At 45.9% G+C, this 16,605-nt stretch overlaps 1 long non-coding RNA gene across 3 annotated transcripts in view; it reads right to left on the bottom strand.

The window, feature by feature from the left end:
• Positions 1 to 16,605, bottom strand: part of LOC309844358 — a 178,234-nt gene that overhangs the window by 71,180 nt on the left and 90,449 nt on the right. For 2 of the 3 annotated variants that reach the window (XR_014300631.1, XR_014300632.1), the window contains exons 5-6: positions 11,599 to 11,794; positions 8,449 to 8,760 (exon numbers count right to left, since the gene is read on the bottom strand). The exons of the other annotated variant lie outside the window; for it this stretch is intronic. This is a non-coding gene — a long non-coding RNA (uncharacterized lncRNA). Of the gene's footprint in view, positions 1 to 8,448; positions 8,761 to 11,598; positions 11,795 to 16,605 lie in introns of those variants that run through there. 3 annotated transcript variants of the gene reach the window in all.

The raw sequence follows: 16,605 nt of genomic DNA, 5'->3' as shown, positions 1-16,605 counted from the left end.
CAACTGAATTCATGCAACATCTTTGGAGGTAGGTACCATTACCATCATCTCTATTTTCCAGGTGCAGACTTGAGACTTAAAGACGTTGAGTGCTTGCCCAGGGAAGGGCACACAGATGAGTGATGGAGCTGAGATTTGAAGGCAGCCTTCACCAGAAACTACAGCCCCCCTCACCCTATTCTTCTGCTGGTAGCCCCTAAAGAGACTGAAGAATGATGGGGTGTGCTGGGAGGGCCCCAAAGACAGATGCATGCTGAGAGTCAGGCAGTGGAAGGGTTGTGACCAGACATGCTGTCAGGGAGGGAACACCAGGCGGAGGGGCAATCCAGTCCTGGAGTCCCCACTGTGTGATACCAAGGTTCACTTCTCTGGGCTCTAATTTCTGCCCCCACAGAGCAAGGAAATAGATGCTTTCTAAACACTGTCACTGTTAATCCTATGAAAAAAAAAATTTTTCTGGTTGCTGTTTAGGTTTTAAAATTACAGGCCTGATGGCCTGTGGCCTTCCAAAGTCCATCTGATCTGGGCCTGCATCCTCAACTCTGCCGCTGCCCCTCAGACCTCCTTGTGGGTGCATAAAGCTAGCTAGCTGCAAAAGAAATAGAAACCTAGACCCTGCTCTGGTGGGAAGGAGGGGTAGCTAGGGACTTATTGTTTAACTGAGCAAAGGACATCCACAGAAAATAGCGCAAAAATCACATGGCTGCTCATGAACCCATTCCAGGCAGCATGCACAAGACTCAGGCCAGAGCTTCATGAGTCCTTCCTAGAATACCTGGGTGCTACTATACAGAGGAGCTGTGTTGGCTTTTGCAGATGCAAACCTTTCTTTGATGAGAATAGGTGTAAGGACATCACAGGTGGAAACAGGAGTGAAAGAGATAGAATAAAACCCAGGCTCTATTCTAGGCTGTACCTGAGGCTTATGCTGGGAGAGGATGCAGAAGTATTCTGATAACATAGGCCTAGGAGGGGGCAGGTGGGGCAACTCAGTGCAGGGCTGAGGAGCTTCAGGCTCCATAGGAAAGGGAATGGAGAGCCATGGCAGGTTCTTAAGAGAGTGAATAGCTTGATTAAGATTCACCTGCAAAGGGGCGCCTGGGTGGCTCAGTCAATTAAGCATCTGCCTCCGGCTCAGGTCATGATCCCCAGGTCCTGGGATCAAAACCTGCATTGGGCTCCCTGCTTAGAGGGGAGCCTGCTTCTCCCTCTGTCTCTGCTGCTGCTCCCCTGATTGTGCCTTCTCTCTTTCTCTCTCTGCCAAATAAATAGATAAAAATTTTTTTAAAAAAGAATCACCTGCAAGAAGATTATTTAAGAGTTATTCCTGTTCTAAATGGATGACAAAGTGTCTGAGCTGAAACCCAAATTACACAATCTAATCACAAGAAGAAATATGTAAAACCAGGGAAGAATACAGTGAACACATCCTATACTTCCTGCTCTGTTCGGGATTCTTCCACACCAGCATTTCAAGAGTACCATAATACTCATAATACTCATTCCAGAGAATGAACGCAGGTATTATATATATATGTGTGTGTGTGTACATATATATTTATGTATGTACATTTATTACATATATATGAGATATATATATCTAATTTTTAAAAATTAATAGTAGCTAACTAGAAGCCAGACATTATTTTAAGGTGATCCACAAACATCCTTTTATTTAATCATCTTTATTTAATCCTCAGTGCCCAGGCACTGACACACAGAAAAAGTAATCACACACAGCTCAGTTTCCTCTCTGAGGCAAGGCTCACCTCACACAAATTGAAAGTGCTCAAAGGCCCCTCTGGCCCCTGCTTCGGGAACTGGTCCATTCCCAGCGGTGCTTCACCTCACCCCGGCTCAGAGATGAGCATGTGACCTGGGCAGCCAATGAAAGTCTTCTACCCAAGGATTCAGTGATTGATCCCGAGATGGACACATGACCCAAATCCAGCCAATGAGATTCATTTGGGGTTTTATGTTGAAACTAGAGATAAATAGTTCTCTTCCTGCTGGACTTGAAATTGGTAGAGTATAAATCTGGGTGTGCTTCCCAGGACCCACCACATACCACCACATGAACAGAACCTACTGTGATCTAACACCAAGGGAGGCCCAGCTGAGACCAAAAACGCACACCCCAACAGCGCTGAGTGCTTAAATGCAGCCATGCCTCAGGGCTATGTGTGCTAAAATGTCCATTTTTACTTAACTCAGTTAAATAAATTTCATGATCTTACATAGCTAGAACTAAAGGGAATACAAGATTAATACTGAGCAATGTTTACGTGTTGTAGGGGGAAGGGAAGTAGACAGTGCTTATCCACAGGTAAGAAAAGACAGAATATTGGAAACCTACAACCGGCAGTTTTCCTTTGTACCTGGTACCCCACGTGAGCACGTTACATACTCCCCTACACACGAACACCACACATATCCACAGCCCACATATACATACGCAGGCACACAAAACAGCTTCACACATAACAATGCCCACATACGCACGTGCACATGCACAACAGCTCTGGCCTCTGAGATCAATCAATCAGGACAAGGCTTTCCCAGCTCTCTTCTGCTCCCTGTCTCACTGCTTCTATCCACAGCCCACCACTGTAGGAGGGCCACGTGTTGTGCCATCCCCCTCCAGGCCCACAATCTTCCCACTAGAATTCTCTCCCCCTTGCTCCCTCCCTGCCATGCCTCCCCCCCTCTCAGCGCCCCAGAACAGCTCTCCTACCTCAAAAAGCTGTCCCTGACTCATCCCACTCCATCGTTGCCAAGTTCCCGTCACCACTTGGCTATTTTGCACTTCCACAGAAGGAATAATTTGCACTTCACCCTGTATGGTTTATACATATTTTAACATTATTTTAGAGGCAGCATATTGAAGGGGGTGAAGAGGCTGGAGCAGGACCAGGCTGGGTTCAAATCCAACTGCACCTTCACACACTGTGGGACTTTGGGCAAGTCCTAGCCATGCTTTGAGTCTCAGGTCCCTAATCTGTGGACTGGGCATTTGACCACTACCCAGGCTACTTCCCTTTGAGTTTCTCAGCCAGACAAAGAGAAGGCATGAAAGCTTTCATTAAACAGAAAAGACGTGTTTGCGTCAGTGGTGAAGATGGACAGGTTTTTGGCAGTGTGGCAGCACTCTAGCCTCCTAATGTTTCTCTCCTGACCCCTAGGCCCCGACCTTCTCCAGGTGATCTCCTCTGTTGGATGTATTGAAGAGCCCATCAGTAGGTACCCCAGTTAGTAGCTGGTCAAGCACCACATGCTGTGAGCCTTGGGGGGCGGAAGCAGGGAGTTAATGACTCTCAGCCACCTGGTAGCGTTAAAAAGCTGAGGTTTCCTCTTAAAGTCTGCTTGGGTGGGACCCCTGGGGCCAGGAATACACGCTGGAGCTGAAAGGGACACTTCTACCCCCTGCCCTTCACCTTGCTAGCTCTCCGTTGCTGAAATAGGAATTGCCAAACGAAAGAGAGCACGTGTTTGTGTGACTTTGGTCTGGAGAGAGTGGACACAGGGCTGGCCAAGGAAATGAAGACCAGCAACCTACTGCTGGTGCTGGGAAGGTCACCAGCTGGTGCTTTCCCCTGGGACTGTGAGTAGGGGGGAGTTTCTGTCTCCTCCTGAGGAAGGAGCAGACAACCTAAGTAAGGCAGGGCACAGCTGATAGATACTGTGGGCTGGAGGAAGGAGGGTTTGGTTCTGAAATGTGTCTGCATTTATATCCATTCACTCACTGGTTCCTGAATTTTTTCATTCAACCAGCAAGAATCGGGTGCCTGCTCTGTGCCAGACATTGTACTCAGAGCTGGAGGTGCAAAAATCACATGAAACCTAGTTCTCTGTTCAAAGGAAGCCCACATAGAGTGAGGGAGGCAGATAATTAAATCGACTACTGTGAAGTGAGGTGATGAGTATTATGACAGAAAGTGGAACAAGGGAGGGGCTTACCCCTGCCAGGGGGATTCAGGGCAGGCTTGAGGGAGGGAGCTGACGCTTGAACTGAGTCAGAAGTTGGAGGTGGCAAAGGGTGGAGTGGAAAGAGATATCAAATAAATAGACACTCCTTCCCAGAGGGGATTCTAATCTAGTCTTGCTGTGTAGGAGCTGGGAGATGAGGAAGAGAAGGAGGATTCAAGACACAGGCAGATTTGGGGAAGTGCGGAAGAGCAAAATTAACTGAGGATTGGCAAGTCGGTTGTGATGCCTGGAGCCAGGGGCCCTGGGAGAGTGGAGGGAAGGAGCTCAGTGGGCCTCGTGTGCTGAGCTAAGGAGTGTGGGCTTTCCCCTAAAAGCAGTGGACAGCCCCTGAAAGGAAGACATGACATGAATGCATATAAACTTTCCAAGTAGTGCTTTTTGGGAATCAGGAGCACTGTTAGACTCCACCGAATAGGAAGGCAGAAACAAGATAAGGGAAATCCTCAAGGCATAAAGAGTCTGGTGGAAAAGATACAACAGAGAACCCATTTTCCTGGCATGCTTCCCGCATCTGAAACCGCTCCTTCTCTTTTCTTTCTTGAAGAAAACTGACCTCTGAAATGTTGGTGTTCCTTGGGATTCTATCCTAGGCCCTCTTTTGGCTTTGCTTCACCCTTTGAGTGAGTCTCTAAGTGTGGGCCCGGGACCAGCAGCATCAGAACCAACTGGAGATTTGTTAGAAATGCATAACCTTAGGCCCCACCCCAGACCTACAGAATCAGAAACTCTGAAAGGCCAAACCTACAGTCTGGTTTTAATGGGTTCCACAGGTAACTCTACTGTATTCTCAAGTGTTAGGACAACAGATTTACCCCGCCTGTGGCTATAATTATAATCACCTGCGAAGCGGTTAAAAAAAATATTTAAAAGCCTGGGTCACACCACAGCAAACTAAGTCAGAGCCTAGGGACTGGGGATTCTAATGAGCTTTTGGAGTTGAGGGAAAGAACCACTGGCCCAGAGCAGTGCTTCTTGGGCTTTAATGTGCAAAAGGATCCCCCAGGGGAGCCTTGTTAAAATGCAGACTGATTCTACAGGCCTGGGGTGGGAACCAAGATTCTGCTTTTCTAATAAGGAGATGTCAATGCTGCTGGTCCACAGACCTCACTTTGAGGTTCATAAGGCCCTTCCCAACCTCCTTAAACCATCAGTTTCATTACCACCTGTATATTAATTAATAACACTCACTACATCTAGCCCCCTAGGTCTAGAACTCCTAACCTGTAAGAAAAGTTTTCAGATGAAGAACCCATCCAAGCCTCAACTCAACACTTCCCTAACTAACCTCATCCTGTCCACCCTCCCCCGAAGTTCTACCTACACCACATGTTCACCATTCCATTTGAGTCAATCCCATCACCTAAACCAGGCAAGGTGGTACCCTGAAACCAAAGTAAGACGAAGTTTTGAGAACATATTACCCAAAAAGTGCAACCCCAAAGCCCCAGACACTTGCCCCACCCTCTTTCCTGGGAATGCCAGCCCCCTGCAAAGGACCCTCTCTCTTGTATTTGTGATGTTCCTAAGAGAACCCTTGAGTGTGCTCTACCAAGTCTTTGGGGGCTCTGCCACTACTCAGGATCATGACAAAACAGAAGGTCCTTGGATGGGAGAGTAGAAGAGTCCCAGGATACTTTGGAGGAGGGTGACAATGACAACTTTCTTTACCTTAATTGTATTTCCTGGTGTAGTACAGCCAGGCAGCCCTGAGCTCAGACTGCCAGGCTCTGTGGGACTTCTGAGGGTGGCCCAAGGTGGCCCCACCCATCTATCCCTGGCAACTGTGAGAGCACAGCCCTGTCAGTTACATGGCCACTTGGCCCTAATTTCACTCAGGGCCTCTAACTGCTTTTAATGCACCTCTGTGCCGAGGCCCTGTCCTCAGGGTACCCTTTTCTAGGGGTTCTTGAGTTAGCATCTATATTAAGCCACAGTTGCATGCCTTACAACAAGAGAAATTTCTTCTCTCAGTGTGGTAGAAGCCAGAAGTCCAAAATCAAGGAGTCTGCTAGGCCACATTCCCTCCTAAGGCTCTAGGAAGAATCTTTCCTTGCTTCTTCCAGCTTTTGGTGATTCCTGGTATTCCCTGGATGTGTCAGCATAGCTCAATTTCTGCCTCTTCTTTATATGACCTTCTTCCCTTGTCTCTCCACCTCTCAAATCTTCCTTAACTTTCTCTCTTTTTCTTTTTTAAGATTTTATTTATTTAGAGAGGGGGAGAGAGAGAGAGAGCACAAACAGGGGGGTTGGGACAGATGGGAAAGTAGAAGCAGACACCTCACTGAGCAGGGAACTGCTGTGGGGCTCAATCCCAGAGTCCCGGGATCATGACCTGAGCCAAAGGCAGACACCCAATGCACAGAGCCTCCCAAGTATCCCTTCCTTACCTTTCCTTTAAAAGGACATCAATCACTGGATTTAGAGCTCACCCTAAATCCAGGATGATCTCATCCCAAGGTTCTTAGCTTACTTACATCTACAAAGACTCTATTTCCAACTGGGGTCATTGGTACCAGAGGTTAGGACTTGGGCATATCTTTTTTGAGGAGACACGATTCAAGCCACTACAATGTCTATCCCTGTTAAAACATGGTGACCAGAAGAAAGCTCCATACTCTACTTCCCAGATATGAGTGAAGGGATACACACCCTCATTTCCTGTGATCTGAATGCCATGTTATTAATGCAACCTAAAATTGTGCCCCTTTATTCTCACCTCCTGTCACCTCTGATTGATCTCATTACTGATAAACTGTGTGCAGACAAAGTCTTCCCCACTTGGCGTTTGTGCAACTGATGCTTTTGAACCTAAATATAAAAGCTTACATATATCTCTATTAACTTTCATCTTATTGGTTTCAACCCGCTTCTGGACTGTCAAAATCACTTAGAACCACTATTGTGTTTTCAATTGCAGAATTTTCCTTTCCAACTTTCTATTATCTGCAAATTCAATAAGCATGCCTGAAGTATGCGGCAGGGAAAAAAAAACCTTGAACTCGGGAGTCCGAGAGCTAGACACTAGTCTTAACCTTCTACATAACTGTAGGAAAGTTCTATAATTTCTCTGGATCTCAATAAGATGACCTCTATAGTCTCTGCGACCTCAAAATTCTATAACTAGTGAAGTTTTTAAAACTTCTAGCCCTGGAAGCAAGCAAATATCTTTGTTTAAAGCCTAACTCTGTGACTTATAGGATGACCTTGAACTAGCCATATAACCACCCTGTGCATCAGTTTCCTCACCTGTAAAGTGGATGATGTTACAATATCAGTATTTATAAGCATATAATTATACTATATATATGTGTGTATATATATGTTATATGTTATATATTATATATAGGACTATGGTTATAATAAATATATAAATATAAAGTACATAGTAATAATAGTATCTAACTCATGAGGTTATTAGGAGAATTAAATTAATGAATTCATGTAAGGCACTCAGCTCATGCCTGGCATATAAATAAGCACTTAGTGAACGTTAGTCATTTTATTCTAGACAAGCAATTAGAAAAAAATTAACAGGACAGGACCATGATAGACTAAGATAGAATCAAAGAGTGAATCTTCTAAATGTTCTTTGGAAATACGGTGGCCAGATGTCCTGATGTTCCAGACATGATCCTGTTTACTCCTGTTGTCGCAGTACCCTGTACCAGGCCCATCTCAGATTCCCATTCAAGGAAGCACTTGCTGGTCCCCTGCGAAGAGCAGTTATCTGGCAGTCTAGAGTGGTTACAGCTTTCAAGACCACTTCTGCTTCTGAACAGAAGGCACTCTGGCCAATGACTGATTGCAGAGGTGGAACCAGGGCCCACCTTAACACAGGACTCTTTCAGTGGTCAGTATTTTCCCCAGAGCTCCCCACTAGAATGACAGAGACTTGGACAGCTCTGCATTATAATTTCACAGCACCCTCATCCAATCCTACTTCCTCCTCCTCTTCTTTTCATAGGTCTTACTCCTATGAAACATCGGTCCTCCTAACTCCTTCTCAGAGCCTGCTTCCTGGAGGACCCAGCTGATACAAGTCCCCTTTGCCTCTCAAAAGTGAACCCATTTAGATGATAAATTATATGCTCACACTGAACTTTGCCCCTCTCCCACTTCCACCATTAGGGCTCCCTCAGTGATGGAATGACATGCAGCTGGGGCACCTGGGTGACTCAGTCAGTTGAGCATTTGACTCTTGATATGGGCTCAAGTCATGTTATCAACCCCTGCATCAGACTCCTTGCTCAAGGGGGAGTCTGCTTGAGACTCTCTATCTCCCTCTGCCCCTCCCCCACTTGTGCATGCACTCTCTCTCTAAAATAAATAAACCTTAAAACAAAACAAAACAAAAAACAAAAAAAAAGACTGACATGCAGAGCACATTTTACCATATTAATCACAGACATAACATGAGACCACAAAGTCTCTGACTTGCTCAAGACAGGGTCCCATAGGGATGTCACTTCTGCTGACCTGTCTATCCAGAGATTGCATTACTAGCTCTGACCAAAATATGAGGTTAATTTGACAAAACCCAGTGAATCCGTGGTTAAATTCAAATGATCACATCTTTCCTGTGTTTTATCAAACCAAACGAACACTCCAGTGTAGGGACTTTTCTGGCTTCCCAGACTGTGACCTTGGTTTGCATCTCCCAGTTCTCAGCAGGGCACATGGTTTGGTCTGGCCAGAGGTTCTCACCACCTCCATACCCCTCTCACTCCTCAGCGCTGTCTCCATGCCTTCATCTTCAGATTGTGCATTTCCAGCCTGCAGGGAGAACAGCTTAGTTCCAGGCTCCTGCATGGTCCATCTCCACAGCCCTTCCTGAGATACACACAGGCTTTCTCTTGATGGATCTTCTCTGTGCCTCCACTTCCCGAGCTCCTGTATGCCCCTCCTCCATTCTGTCCTCAGTCTGCGCTCCTCCTTCACCTGCCCCTCTGATCATCCAAGCTAATCTCAGGGCCCAGGTCAAGCCCCTTCCCTGCTTGGGAGGCCTCTCCTGCTGCCACAGGATCAATGGTGACTGAAGAGCATAGATCTAGTCCAGCAAACTCAACTAAGCCTTTCCCTGCAGGCCTTTCATCTTACTGGGGAGTTTCTCTGCCATCCTGGCTGTGTTTTCTGGACTCCATGCAGTCTCCTGTCAGTCTGAGGCCCTGCTCACCGAAGCCAGGCAGCCCATGGGTCCAGCTGGTCCCTGTGGAATAATGCTCCAGGGCATGAGGCATTTTCAGCTCCCTCACTCCCTGTAAGCTCCTTCCCTTGAGGGAGGGTAGCTCGGCTGATGGCTCCTGCAAGACTCAGGGCTTCCTTTATACTTTGGCACCAACTGTAATGTCCTCCAGTCCCACCATACCTAGAGCCCAGAGAGATGTTCTGGCACCCTAACTCCCTGCTGAAAGGCACTAAACCATGAGCAGGGGCTCTTGGTCCAGAGCATAGGAGGGGAAGGAGAATTGAGAAGGTTAATGATCTACTTCCTGCTGAGGTGAAATTACCTCACGAACATGAGGTAGCATTCACACATTCCTGCTTCCTTTTTGGGAGGCACTGGTGTTCTCTTTCCCATAGACTCTCTTACTTTGCTATCCACAAGGACATTCCTTCTAGCCTTCCTAATCATTCTCATTCATTCTCTTTCCCATAGACTCTCTTACTTTGCTATCCACAAGGACATTCCTTCTAGCCTTCCTAATCATTCTCATTCATTCATTCAATGTGTTCAGTGCCTTCTGTGTGCAAGGCACAGAGTTGGGCATCCGAGCCTCAGACTTCAGGGCCCAGGATCTAACTACTCTCTTGGTCCCTGAAAGCACCTTGGTGTTCCTCCTTCTCCCTTCTGATCTTAAAACACCCGTGGGCAAGCACATCATGAGACACTGTATCCGTAGAACCTGAGAGAATCATTCTTGAGAATGGAGTGACCATGCTCAGTAATGATATTCATTTGTTTATTCATTCAGTGAATACTATCAGGTCCTTATTGTGTATCAGGCACTGTGCTAACACCTGGGATACTGTTGAGCAAAAGAGACATCGTCCCTACAAAGACCGGTGTCTGAGAGAGACATTAAACAAATAGGCCTGTGAATAAGTTTATCATCACAGGTGGAGAAAAGTGTTTGGAAAGAAAATAACAGATTTTAAAACACAGGGAATACAGGAGTGGCTGGTCAGGGAAGGCCACTTAAAGTGACCTCTGAGGGATGGTCAGCTCTGACCGGGACAGGATAGGGTGACCTCTCACTCCTTGCCCACCTTCTTCCCCAGCCTTCCACCCCTACCTTCCACCATGTTCAGGACCGAGGGCGGAGAGCCTCCCGACCACTGCATGGAGCACTGCATCCTCGCTTCAAAGTCCTGATCTCAAACAAGGGGAAAGTTTACTCCCAAACCAGGTTTTATGGCTTTCATTGTCTTCCAAAGAGTCAGCTCATGGCAACTGCGTCCAGGAGAGGGGGCTAGCCGGCAGCAGCCCAGCTCCCAGCAGCCAGGGAATGCCGCACCATGGCAGGAGCGGAGCCTCCTTCCAGACAGGGGCTTTGGAATGGCTGCATTAAGAATGATTGTGGCAATAAAGTTCTATTAGCCATCTGGAACAATGGTGCACTCTCCAGGGCCAGGCGCTCAGTCGCTGATGGCTGCAGACAGATGTGCACAGAGAAGGGCTCCAAGGGACAGGCTCTGGTGACTGTCTGGGATGGAGGTCAGTTAGAGGGGGACACCAGCCCTGGCCAGTCTGAGGCAGGGCACCGAACACTACAGCCAAAACACATGGATGAATTCTGTTTCCATCTCAGATAAGATGCTCAAGAAAACCGTTAGGGTATCATCATTTAGAAAACAGCTTGCCTTTACTTGGATAAATGTGAAAGATATGAATGATGTATCAGAGATAATTAATAGGAAATCTCCCTTCTCCTCCCAAGGCTGTTCTCTGACCCTCCCACAAGGGCTACCTCACTTGGGAGTCGGACAAAGCTAAGTTCAAACTTGGGCAAGGTCACTTAACAGGCTGTGTGACCCTGAGGCTCCCATAGAATCTCTGAGTTTCAGTTTCTCACCTGTATAATGAATGCAATAGCCTGTCTCCTCGCTGGCTTCTGGATGGAGGAAGTGGAGTGCTTAGCCTCCTCCTTTAATGGGTATTATTAACAGTCCTCAGGAGCAGCCCTTTCAGGAATACAGGCTTGGGAATGCAGTTGAGGCTGACAGTGAGGGAGAAACACCGAGAACCCTGATGTCCCTATCCCATTTCGGGCACCTCTGTGTCCCACAGTTATGGATAATTATTCTTTGGCCGTGTGCTTCCAACCCTCACCTCACGAGAATGAATTAACAGGAGCATAAACACAGGTGTCACTGTGATTTATGGAGTAATTAATAAACAATTAAGGTGTCTTGGAGCACAATTACACATTTTATTTCAGCCGCCTTGTGTGGCAATGACTTGGCTTACCTACAGTCAGGGTTGAAGACAGCACCCGGCCTTGTGGGGTAGAGAGTGATCGGGAAGGCTCTATGGGTTTTATGGGGTAAATACTTCCTGAGAGGCATGACGTCAAATGAGCTGCCCTCAAAGGCAGCCAGGCCTAAACATACCTTTCAATGACTCTGCAAGGATTCTGCTCCATCCAGAGGCAGAGAAGCTTCTAGGGGTGATCTGCTCACAGGCTCCTGGAGCTGACCTGGAGATCCCAAGGCACATAGACCTATGCCAGCCCTGCCCGGCACTACTGTGAGCATTCTTTCCAGGCTTGTGTGGAGCTCTGTTTCTAACCTGGGCTCCTGCCTGTGCCTGCAGAAAGGAAGAAAGCATCAGTCACCTCCCCTCACTGGGGGGCAATGGTTTCCTCAACACTGAAAGGCAACAAGGCTTCCTCCCTCTGTCACCATTCTGGTCCACTTACTGGTTCCCTGCAGTCAGGGGCATTGCCAGGTGGCCCTTCTTGGCATGCTCCCTTCACACTCTCCCCGCACCTATTTCCACCACTAACTCCTATCTAGTTGCTTCCCAAATGTTGCCGGAGCCTACCCATCCAACCCCACCACCACCATGCCTCATCTTAAAACCCTTTACTGCTTCCCTTTGACCTTAACCTTACAGCAGCCTACTTGTTACCCACCCCACCTCAATACCACCATGGCAATTCACCCCGCTCCTCACCCATGACACACCATCACTCCTCTTCGTCCTTACGGAGAACCTCTGCCGTGGTCACTCTGAGTGCCAAACCAGACACAAATATTCTCCTCATGGACCAACTCAACTCCTGTGGTCTTCTCTAACTTGTTGGGATGCCACCTCACAATCCACCCCACTCCTACCCTCACCCCCCACCAAGCACCCTCTTTCTACTAGTCCAGCTTGATGTTCTCACCACTCAGTTCACCATCCCAAACCCAAACCCATCTGTGGGAACCCAGTTTCTGAGTTTCTTTTTCCAGAGAGCCTTTCCTGGCTAATCCGGCCCACACTGACCTCCCCTATCATGACGCTGCCTGATGCCTCAAAGCCTCAGACAGCGTCAGCACTATGCCTCTTTGGCTTTTGTTTTGTTTTGTTTTGTTTTTGCTTGCTGCACCTGGCTGTGAGGTAGTATAGCATAGAGGGCACGAGCTCAGCTCCCAGGCAGAGGCAAATCTGGGTTCAAGTCCTGACTCCACCCTTTATCTCTATGACCTTAAACAAGGTACTTAAACTCAGCATTTTTTTCTACATCTATAAAGTGAGGATCATTGCTTTAAAGAATAAAGGAGCTAGGGGCACCTGGGTTAAGCCTCTCTGCCTTTGGCTCAGGTCATGATCTCAGCATCCTGCATTGGGCTCTCTGCTCAGTGGGGAGCCTGCTTCCCCCCTCTCTCTGCCTGCCTCTCTGCCTACTTGTGATCTCTCCCTGTCAAATAAATAAAATCTTTAAAAAAAAAAAAAAAGAATAAAGGTGCTAAAGTGCTTAGCATAGGACCTGGTGTGATAAATGTTCAGTGAAAATTAGCCTTTATTATCACATGATCTCACAGGTGCACACACACACAATCTTTATGAGGTTTTTAAATGTCACAAAGTCAAGGACCCATTCAAATATGTTTTAGACCTAGAAAGAGATAAGCTACCATTCAGAAACCAGGCCACATTGACACTAATCCCATCTTTTGCTTGAAGGTCTCTTGTTTCTTCCCACTGAAACTCCAGTTTTAAACATCCATCTATAGCTGACATCCCAAAGCCCCTGCAAAATATACCTGTCTGTGGTTCCAAGTTGAGAGTTCAGGTGGGAATCAAGTCGCCAGGTAAAATAAAGGACGCTCTTGCAATGTTTGGGACGTACTCATACTGAAAAAAATCATTGTTAACATGAAATTCAGATTTAACAAGGCATCCTGTGTTTTTATTTGCCAACTCTGGCGACCATAGATGGGAACTTTTGAGGGACCTCCAGCCATGAAGCACTGTCTCATTTCTCCCATTGGGAATTTCCATTGCAACCAAATTGGTTTCCCTGGAGCCCTCTCATATAGACCTCGAATTATGTTTATTATGGTCAAGTCAATTCTTCAGTAAACACATCTAAATGCAAATAAGCATTAAAACCCACATAATGGTTTTAACAGCTTTCCTGACATTCTCTCCACTTCCTGCCCTTATGAGTCTCTGCCCTTATCACATCAGGAACACACACAAACTCACAAAGGAAAAATAAATATGATGGATGGGAGCTAGCCACAATACAATTTAAGGTCTCTACCAATTTTGACCTTGCATGTAGAATGTGGTGGAATGTTCACTGGTACCTTATATATCCAGAATGCCCTAAAAGATGATCATTACCCTGACTGGTAATAGAATTCTTAGATCGTAATCCTTTTCTTTCGATGTTGGTAAATATTGTTCCACAGACTTCTGGCTTCCCGTATTGCAAATGAGTCTAAAGTTCTTTCCTTTGGAAACAACCCACTTTTTCCACCAACAGCCTGCAAAATTATCTCATTTTCTTTGGAGCTCAGTGATGCCATCTGATTGATGTCTGTTTGCAACTATCCTAGAATCCACAGTGAGCCCATCCATACTCCAGACCATGTCTTTTTTCAGTCAGGAAATGTTTCTTCTGTGATTTCTTTAATTATTATTTCTCCATCCACCCTTCTAGAACTATTGGTTTGTTTGGGTTTGTCCAGATTACATTTCTTGGTTATATTTCTTAGCTTTTTAAAAAGCTCATGATCAAAAAATAAAATAAAATAAAATAAATTTAAAGCCCATGATTTCTATATCTTTGTTTTTACTTTGTGAGCTGTTTATCCCATATGATCACCCAGAATGTAATCCAGAATGCTAATTTGGTTCCCAGCAGTGACCAGCCCTCTACAGTTTGCCTACCATTTTTTTTTTAATTAAGAAATTGCTTTTTGCAGAGAAAGACAACTATCATATGATCTCCCTGATATGAGGAAGTGGTGATGCAACATGGCGGCTTAAGTGGGTAGGAGAAGAATAAATGAAACAAGATGGGATTGGGAGGGAGACAAACCATAAGTGACTCTTAATCTCACAAAACAAACTGAGGGTTGCTGGGGGGAGGGGGTTTGGGAGAAGGGGGTGGGATTATGGACATTGGGGAGGGTATGTGCTTTGGTGAGTGCTGTGAAGTGTGTAAACCTGGTGATTCACAGACCTGTACCCCTGGGGATAAAATATATATGTTTATAAAAAATAAAAAATTAATTAAAAAAAAAATTGCTTTTTGTTGTTTTAGAAAATAAGTGTTTTCCCTAGTTTTCCTTGAGAGGTCTTCCTTCTATTCTACTAAAGCTCTCTTCTGCCTCATCATTTTGTGCTTCCTAAGTAAAAGCCACCTGTTCTTGTCTTTTACTAAATTCCCTTAAGTGGGTGATGAGTTTTCCTTTTCTACTCATGATTGTATGTTCCCTGGGCACTCAGACAGTTTGGGCGTGGAGGATCTCTTGAACAAGAAGGCACCAAAAAGATGGTGGATTTTTGCCTTCTAGTAGGCTGGCAGTTAATGAGCTGTCAAATGATTACCACTACCATCTGTTCAGTGGGGAAGGAAGGAGCTCTGCCCCAACAGTCCCCTCCTATAGTGCAGAGGGGCAGTCTTCTCCTACCTTGCCCCACTGGTCGGCAAGGTCAGGCAGCACTTCTAGGGACCACCTGGATCTGGCATTCAGTCAGCAGCACTCTGAGGAGACTTTGAGCTCTCTTAACAGCTGAGCCTCTCAGGGGATTGTGGAATTCCATCTCCCCTCAACCCCTTCTTGCCCAGTCCCTGAGAAAGCAGAGCCTTCTCTGCCCTGGTCACTCTGCCCTCACCTGAACCAAACTCTCAGCATTACATGCGTTTTGAGCTCACCAGCAGATCCATCTGCCAATCTGTTAGTCTGTGGAGGGAATTTTGCTATGGGAAGGGTTTGGAGGCCACAGGGCTGGAGACTATCTACCCTCAGAAAACTAGCTGCCCCCAGTCTCCATTGTAAATATTATTACTGTCCTGCCTCTTCATCACTGTCCTGGGAAGAAAACAGTTCCTCTGGGATAACTGAGTGAATAGTTCCTTTCAAGGCAATTTTGGGAGAGCAGGAAATAACCCAAGTTTAGAATCAAAAGACTTGGGTTTGAGATCCAACTCTAAGCATTTTGTAAATATTGAAGTACATACATATGTCACCATGAATTATCTCTTTAATCATATTACTGAACAAGACTCATTCCAGACCTAGGTCCTGAGCGAGGTCCTCCCAGTGCTCTCTCTGACAATAGTTATTTTTTCTGCAGAGCACTCCACTCAACTCTTTAGGGAAAGGGAACCATGATAAATCAAAGACTAAGTAACAATAGCAGAGACTACACCATATTTTCATAGCATGTTTATGAGGACATCATCTAGAAGAGAGCTAAAGGGCTTACTGAAGTCAGGATATTTTACGTCTATTGCTTTTGCCTTATCTTCCAGACCTGTCATTCTGACATTGGAGGAAATTAAATTGCTCTGATGTGATTGGTTCCCTGCACAGTCACATTGGTTTTCATCCAGTACCCTCTAGTTTTCTGGTATTTGTAAATTAATTATTGAATGATTTGTTGCAATATCTCTCTCAGGATAATAGTGCCTGTCACAGCACATGACATTTATAATATGTTTTTTAGTTTCTTGGCAATGTGTGCTAAGTAAATGTAAATTCTTATTGTTGGCCTCTATCGAAGGTGTCAGATGATCAGGCATGAGAATGAGTGGACAGGTTGGGCTTTCCCTCTGAGCAGGATATCCCTCCCATCAAGAACTCCCTCTGGGAAAGGAACTGTAAAAAAAATAATAATAATAATAATTCTATCCTCATCTAATTTGTAAGATACAGCCATTTTCCCCTTCCTTCTTTTCCTCTTCTCACTCATTTATTCACCAGGTAATAATGCACCTTTCCAGGAAATATTTTTTCAAGTGAAGACACCTTCAAGCACACCTGATTGTTTGACCGAAGCAAGATGTGAGATGTCTCTACCTTGCCCCAACATCTGCCAATTCAGAGATATTAGAAACCAAAACCAAGGCCCCAAGTTTCAGTCACTAACTAAAGACAGTGGTCTGTGGCACC

The sequence above is a fragment of the Mustela nivalis genome (genome assembly GCF_964662115.1).
Source record: "Mustela nivalis genome assembly, chromosome: 1".
NCBI classification, from domain to species: domain Eukaryota; kingdom Metazoa; phylum Chordata; class Mammalia; order Carnivora; family Mustelidae; genus Mustela; species Mustela nivalis.
Note: the sequence above shows the minus strand (reverse complement) of the source record. Positions and strands in the feature narration are given on the sequence as shown.